Source organism: Passer domesticus, chromosome 3 (genome assembly GCF_036417665.1).
Source record: "Passer domesticus isolate bPasDom1 chromosome 3, bPasDom1.hap1, whole genome shotgun sequence".
NCBI lineage: Eukaryota > Metazoa > Chordata > Aves > Passeriformes > Passeridae > Passer > Passer domesticus.
In genome coordinates, this window is record NC_087476.1 from 50,507,508 (window position 1) to 50,513,507 (window position 6,000).

The window sequence follows — 6,000 nt, forward strand, 5'->3', positions numbered from 1 at the left end:
CAGAGGCACCTGCTTCAGCTGATACATGCCTGCCTCCTTCATTAAATTGTTTGCACACTTTGTTACTGATCTAAGATATAAATGGTCCCACCAAAAAAAAAAAAATCCATATAAAATAAATAATTAATATTTTTAAAATAAATACATATCCATGTAAAATATAATAAATTAGAGCATTCTTGTCCATAATATTCAAATCTGCCAGTGTGGTTGGGTTATCCTCTGCATTTGTGGTTTTCTTAAAACATAAATTCAGTGGCCAGTCTCAAATATTCTCTTAATGTAGGCACATCTAAGAAATTTAAGCCTAGTTTTAAAGATTGATTCCTTCATTCATCCGTCAAAAAATCTCAGTTTATTAATTGATCTAAGAGAAACTTATTATAAATATACTGGAATATTTAACTATCCCTATAATCTTGAATTTATTTCTCTTACCAGCAGAACTCATTACTTTTTCTAGAATTAGTTGTATGTGGACAGTAACTAATCTCCATAATCCTAATTTTCAAACTTCTGTCAATCTTTGAGATTCATAATCTCAATGTTCTAACTTTAAAAATGTTCTAACTTTACATATCACTGTTTAGTTTCAGGTATCTCATCAAGTATCTTTCAATTAAGATTGAAGGAAAAAGGATCACCTTCCAATCAGCTGGTCTTTAAATAACTGGTGGAACAATTTAGGCTGTGAGAATTCTGCTTCCCTGCACAAGTATTCAGCCTCTCTGGTCCTATGTCTCCACCAAATAAGGGGGAAACTGCCTGTGCAGGCCCAGCTATGGTACTCAGAACCTGAATTCTGATTCTGGAGACAGCAGTTTTATCAGTCAATTTGAAGAATGCCACATCTTTGTGTTCACGTAAACACTGATGAAAATTTATTAATTATTATTATTATTATTATGGTTGTTGTTGTTGTTTTGTTGTTGTTTTGTTGTTGTTGTTGTTGTTGCTGCTGTCATTTCTGTTGTTATTATTATTAGAATTTTTTCCTCTGGTCCTTTCTTGCAGGATGATGCCTTTCATCATTCTGCTAAGACATTTATGGACTTGAGTTCCTCTTCTAGTCCTCTTCTAGTGACTTTTGTCCTCTTCTGGACAAAATGGGGATGACAACAAGTCTTTGGAGGACATATTTTGCCAGACACTTTTTTTTTCTGAAGTCTTTAAATAGGTACAAAGTTTGCACCTGTCTTTTAACTGGAAAAGAGTAATAAGGTGCCTCACGTTGTAATGCATGGTCTCTATTCATAGAGCATGGACTCCTCTTCAGCTGCGGATTTCACCTCCCCTGCATTCTTCACATGGCAGAGTCTATTGTGAATTGTTGGCCTGAAAATAAGGGAATAGGAAGGCAAAGCCTTTTTAAACAGTTAACTTTCTAGAGAGGTAAATTGATAGAAAAAAGCCCTAGAAAGTTATGATGCAGAGTATGTATAATACTTCTGTCTAGTTCTCTGGATACTCATCCTAGACTTGCTTCTGTCCTGGGCAAGACAAGCAGGAGGCTGCTGTGTGCCTTGTCCTGTGGGAATGGGAATCTAGGAATGGTTAATGGTGATATATTGAGATGTATGAAAAATTTATTACAAACTAATGAGCACCCTGAGACCAGCTTGGTTGGTCAGAGCACAATGCTAATAATGCCAAGGTTGTGGTTTTGATTCTTGTATGGGCCTTTCACTTAAGGGTTGGACTTGATGATCCTTGTGAGTCCCTTCCAAATCAGGATATCTGTGATCTGTGGTGTCTATTTGTCAAAAGGACAAATGGTTTATTTGAGAGAGGAGAATTCCATAGGTGAACCAATAGATCCACTTAGCAGAAAGATAGGGGGTCATAGACTCATGTGCAAAAAACTAAACCCATAAAAACAAACCAGCACTGTTCTGAAAAATTTTGTGGAAATGGTCTGTCTGCCTTTTTCCACCTGATAGTCATGAAACTCTATTTCTCTTTTCAAATCCTCAAGAAGGATGAACTGAAGAAGTCTTCATTTTTCAAAGTTGTTTTGTCAACATCTCATAAAAGAAAAAAAATCAGTGTTTCACCTGCAAAGTTGCCTTCTGTCATTATTTATCTGCTTTCTTTTCAGCTGTTCTTTCTCCCTAAGACTGCAAAAATGGTGTTAGAAAAATGGATTAACTGGGCTTCTAATGAGTTGCATCAAGGTGAGATGGAAGAAAGCAATGACACAAGCCTAGCCCCAGACTAGGAATAGTTGTATATCAGCTCTTCAGCATCTGACAAGGCATGAATGCTGAAGTAAACTTAGTTGATATTCTTAGTTGAAGTATTCTTAGTTGATATTTTTAAATAATTGTTTGTGTAGAAGTGCAAAACGAGTCTTTTTCCCTGTGTCCTATCCACAAAAACTCACACGAAAGAGGAACTATTTAACAAGATCTCTAGTTGGAAAAGTTGCCTTTCCTGTGTGGAAAAAGTTATTCAATACACATTACAAAATCTCTCTCCTCTGCCTAAAAGTTGCTGACAGATTAAAGCAGGAATGTTTCTAGCTGGAGATGTATTTTATAGTAAGCAGGCACTTTTATTCTTTAATCTGTTTTCTTAAGAACTCAAACGGAACGAAGACAATGGAAAGAGTACTTGATTGTAGCAGATGTGAAACTAAATAAGAGACAGTGGCAGACTAAGGAAAAATATAATGGTTGTGAATTAATTCTAGTGGAATGTCCTGCGAAAAACTTTGATAGAGTACCCCTGGGTCATAGGCATTCAGCACAGGAATCAAAATCAAGTAAACTGAGCAAGTAACAAAGCTCTGTTGCAGCACTTAACTTAGATTGATGTGCTTCAGTCCACTGGCATACACCTTGAGCTACATCCTGGTCTCCCAGTATTAGGGTCACATCATTTCACCTCATAGTACCAGTCCCTATAACCTATAACCTTTTAAGAAAATTAAATCCTGGCTCTGATGGCAAGAAAGAGTTAAATGGCTAATACTATAGATAACATACTGTTCTGTGTTTTTAGTTGCCTAAACTTCATTTCAAGCATCTGCTCCCTGGCATTCATTCACTTCCAAAAACTATTATGCTGATAGCTGTTTGTCAAAGCACAAAGAGAGGAAGTATAAAACACAGTTAAAAATATAACATAAGAAAAATTATGAATAAGTGGATCATGCATAAAACCGGAACATCAAGATATTCCCCATCAGTGAGCAGGGGGGAGGTTAGGGAAATAGAAGAAATTCTAATTTTCTCTAGAGATGTAAATTAATTGTGCATATATATATATATATATATATTTATTTATTTATTTATTAAGCAAGATCTTTTTTCCACTTTATTTTTGACACTTTAGTCCTATTCTCTCATCAGTTAGTATTTTAAAGATAAATATTCATAAATGAATTGTAATGACACCATAAAAATATGTGTTCTTCTTTACAAAATGGATACTTTTGGGCCAGTTACTCTCATACATATAAAATAACTGTCCAATTGTCAATTTGGATCCTCTTTCTCTGAAACAGTGGCATATTTGAGATTAATTATAGATTAAAAACAATATTACCCCACAGTTATTTCTTGTGACAAGGGACTTTTCTGAAGTGACTATGTGAAGCACACGGATGAATTAATGAAATGATTTTATCTGTCTTCCCAATACAATCTTTCAATTCAGTGTCACCCTTTCTTTTCTTCTTTTTCTTTTTTCCCAGTAAATGGAGGCCTCATTGAACAGACAAGTACTGTACTGCCTGTGGGATCACTAAGGGATGGGACAAAGGAAACGTCTTTTGCTGAACCAGTGCAGAAATGTTCTTAATATTTTTCCATCAGAAAATGGAGGAATAATGCAGTGGCAAATTTTTAGGGGATCCAAATGCACTGTTCTGATTCTTAAACCCTGAGGATGATCTTTAATACAGGCCATGAAGAAACAGATCATGCACGTGTTTGAGCATCCCAACTGGTGCTTACTATTGGGTAACAGATTTTGGCAGATGTTGATGAAACTGTTTGTGAATTGCTGATATGAAGCTTTTCTGAAAACAAATATTCCATTATTATTCTGTTGTTTAAACACGAATTTTATTTGGACAGCCTCTCTTTTTGTCTATTCTAAGTTCTAGATTAGACCCTTAACTTGTTTTCTAACCCTGTAGCTTTAGAAAATGGCATATTTCTCCCTTATTTGGAATAACCCTTTGTATATCATCCCTTTCCTAGCCTTATCTCCCTTTTTTTTTCTTTTAACTTTCCCACACAGATCTTGCCAATTATTCTAGATATGACCTTTCATTAGAAGCTTTAGCAGTGCTGAATGAAAAGGTATAATTCCTTGCCTTTTGTGGTTTACACAAAACTTATTCTAAAGATTGCCTCTTAAAATGTCATTTGCCTTATTTTCAGTAACACATATTTTTGTGATGTGTAAATTCCACCGTGTCAGGATTTTTTCTGCACTGCAGTTTTCGAGATAGCTGTTGCACAACATACATTTTTACATAAGACTTTTCCTACCTAGATTGATTCTTTACTCTTGTAGTTATGTAACATTGTATTTAAATTTCTTCAATTTATAAGCATAATTTGAATTCCTATCCCACTTCCAAAGTCTTTGTTTTCTGATTTGGTGTCATGCCCAGTTATAACATACGGATTTTCCTATTCCATTGTTTATAGTATTGTCATAAATAGTAATTGGATAATAAATATCAAATAGGTGAGACCAATGTGTGAGCTAAAATGCTTTCTTTACTTTAAGACTAAACTCAATAACTAAACTCATTTTTTCAAGGTTTTTTTGTTTTTGATATTTCTCTTATTCTATGCTTACAAGACTACTTGAATTACTATCAAACTAGCATTAGTTTGATAACAAACATAAGCATTACTAAAGTTAAAAGAGATTGCATCTACTTTTTCCTATATCTTCTAGGAAATTTGTCCTATTATAAGGTAACAAGACCATTTTGAATAAAACCTGGCAATGACTAGTAAATGTTGACAGTTCATTATTACTTGATTATTCTTGGGGTTCTTGCAAATTGATTAATAACATGGTTCCTATTATTTTTGCAGTCATCAATATTATATATTATGTTGGGCTTATACCTCCTTTAAGCTTTCTTCTCCCTACTCCCTCCCTTTTTCTGTAAAGGGTACTTACTGTTTGCCTTTTTTCAGTTCACTGAGTCTTTACAAGTCATCCAGGAAAACTGCCTAAACCAGTTGTCTTAAGTGATTCTCATCAGGAATAACTTGAAAAATGAGTTATCTTCATATAATTGGTCTGGGTTTTTTTTTTTTTTTTCTGTAATATTGCCTCTTTTCTTAATCCTTGCTATCAATATTAACCATGCTAAGTGAATTAAATGTGAACTTAACATTCTATATAGAATAAACCAACCAAACTGAAGCAAGAACACTCTGTCCCCTGTAGTAGCTTGCCTTCTCCCTTTAACTAAGAAGCCCTTCTTTCTCTCATCCCATTATTACATCCAATGCATTTCAGAGCATTTCCTGATTGCCTTTTATGTTTTCTTCCAGCTGTATTTCATTTTGTGCTGTAGGCGTTTGTGCCTATCCCTCCATCATATGCTATTTTTCTACATTGTGTTTTTTTGGCAATGAGTCCTTGTTTCAATTGTGCACAACTTCTTCCCTTCTTCCTCCTTCCACTTCAACCACTGAAGAGCTTCCGCTGGAATTGGTGTCTTACCATATCCATCATCCATTTTCTGTAATAGCATAGGTTATCTTCAGACTTTGCAGTCTTGTTATAATCAACTACTTTATTGCACTAAAGAAAATCTACCAAATCTATTATTAAAACAAATGATTACATGAATGAAAGTCAATAATTCCCAAGGCTGTATCAGAAAATTATTTTAAATGATTATTCATAGTTGTATATAAAAATATTTATGAAAACAGTATGATAGACACATCAGCATAGATTCCATAAATTAAAGTAGTGCCTCTACCAACCCTAAAGTGGTCGATATGAATTCTCATG

The 6,000-nt window shown here is 34.4% G+C and overlaps 1 long non-coding RNA gene across 1 annotated transcript; it reads left to right on the forward strand.

The window, feature by feature from the left end:
* The first annotated feature begins 624 nt into the window (after positions 1–624).
* On the forward strand, positions 625–5,027 carry LOC135298083 (uncharacterized). The gene is made up of 3 exons (XR_010360054.1): positions 625–784; positions 2,099–2,174; positions 3,698–5,027. It is a non-coding gene; the product is annotated as an uncharacterized LOC135298083 (long non-coding RNA).
* The last annotated feature ends 973 nt before the right edge of the window (positions 5,028–6,000 follow it).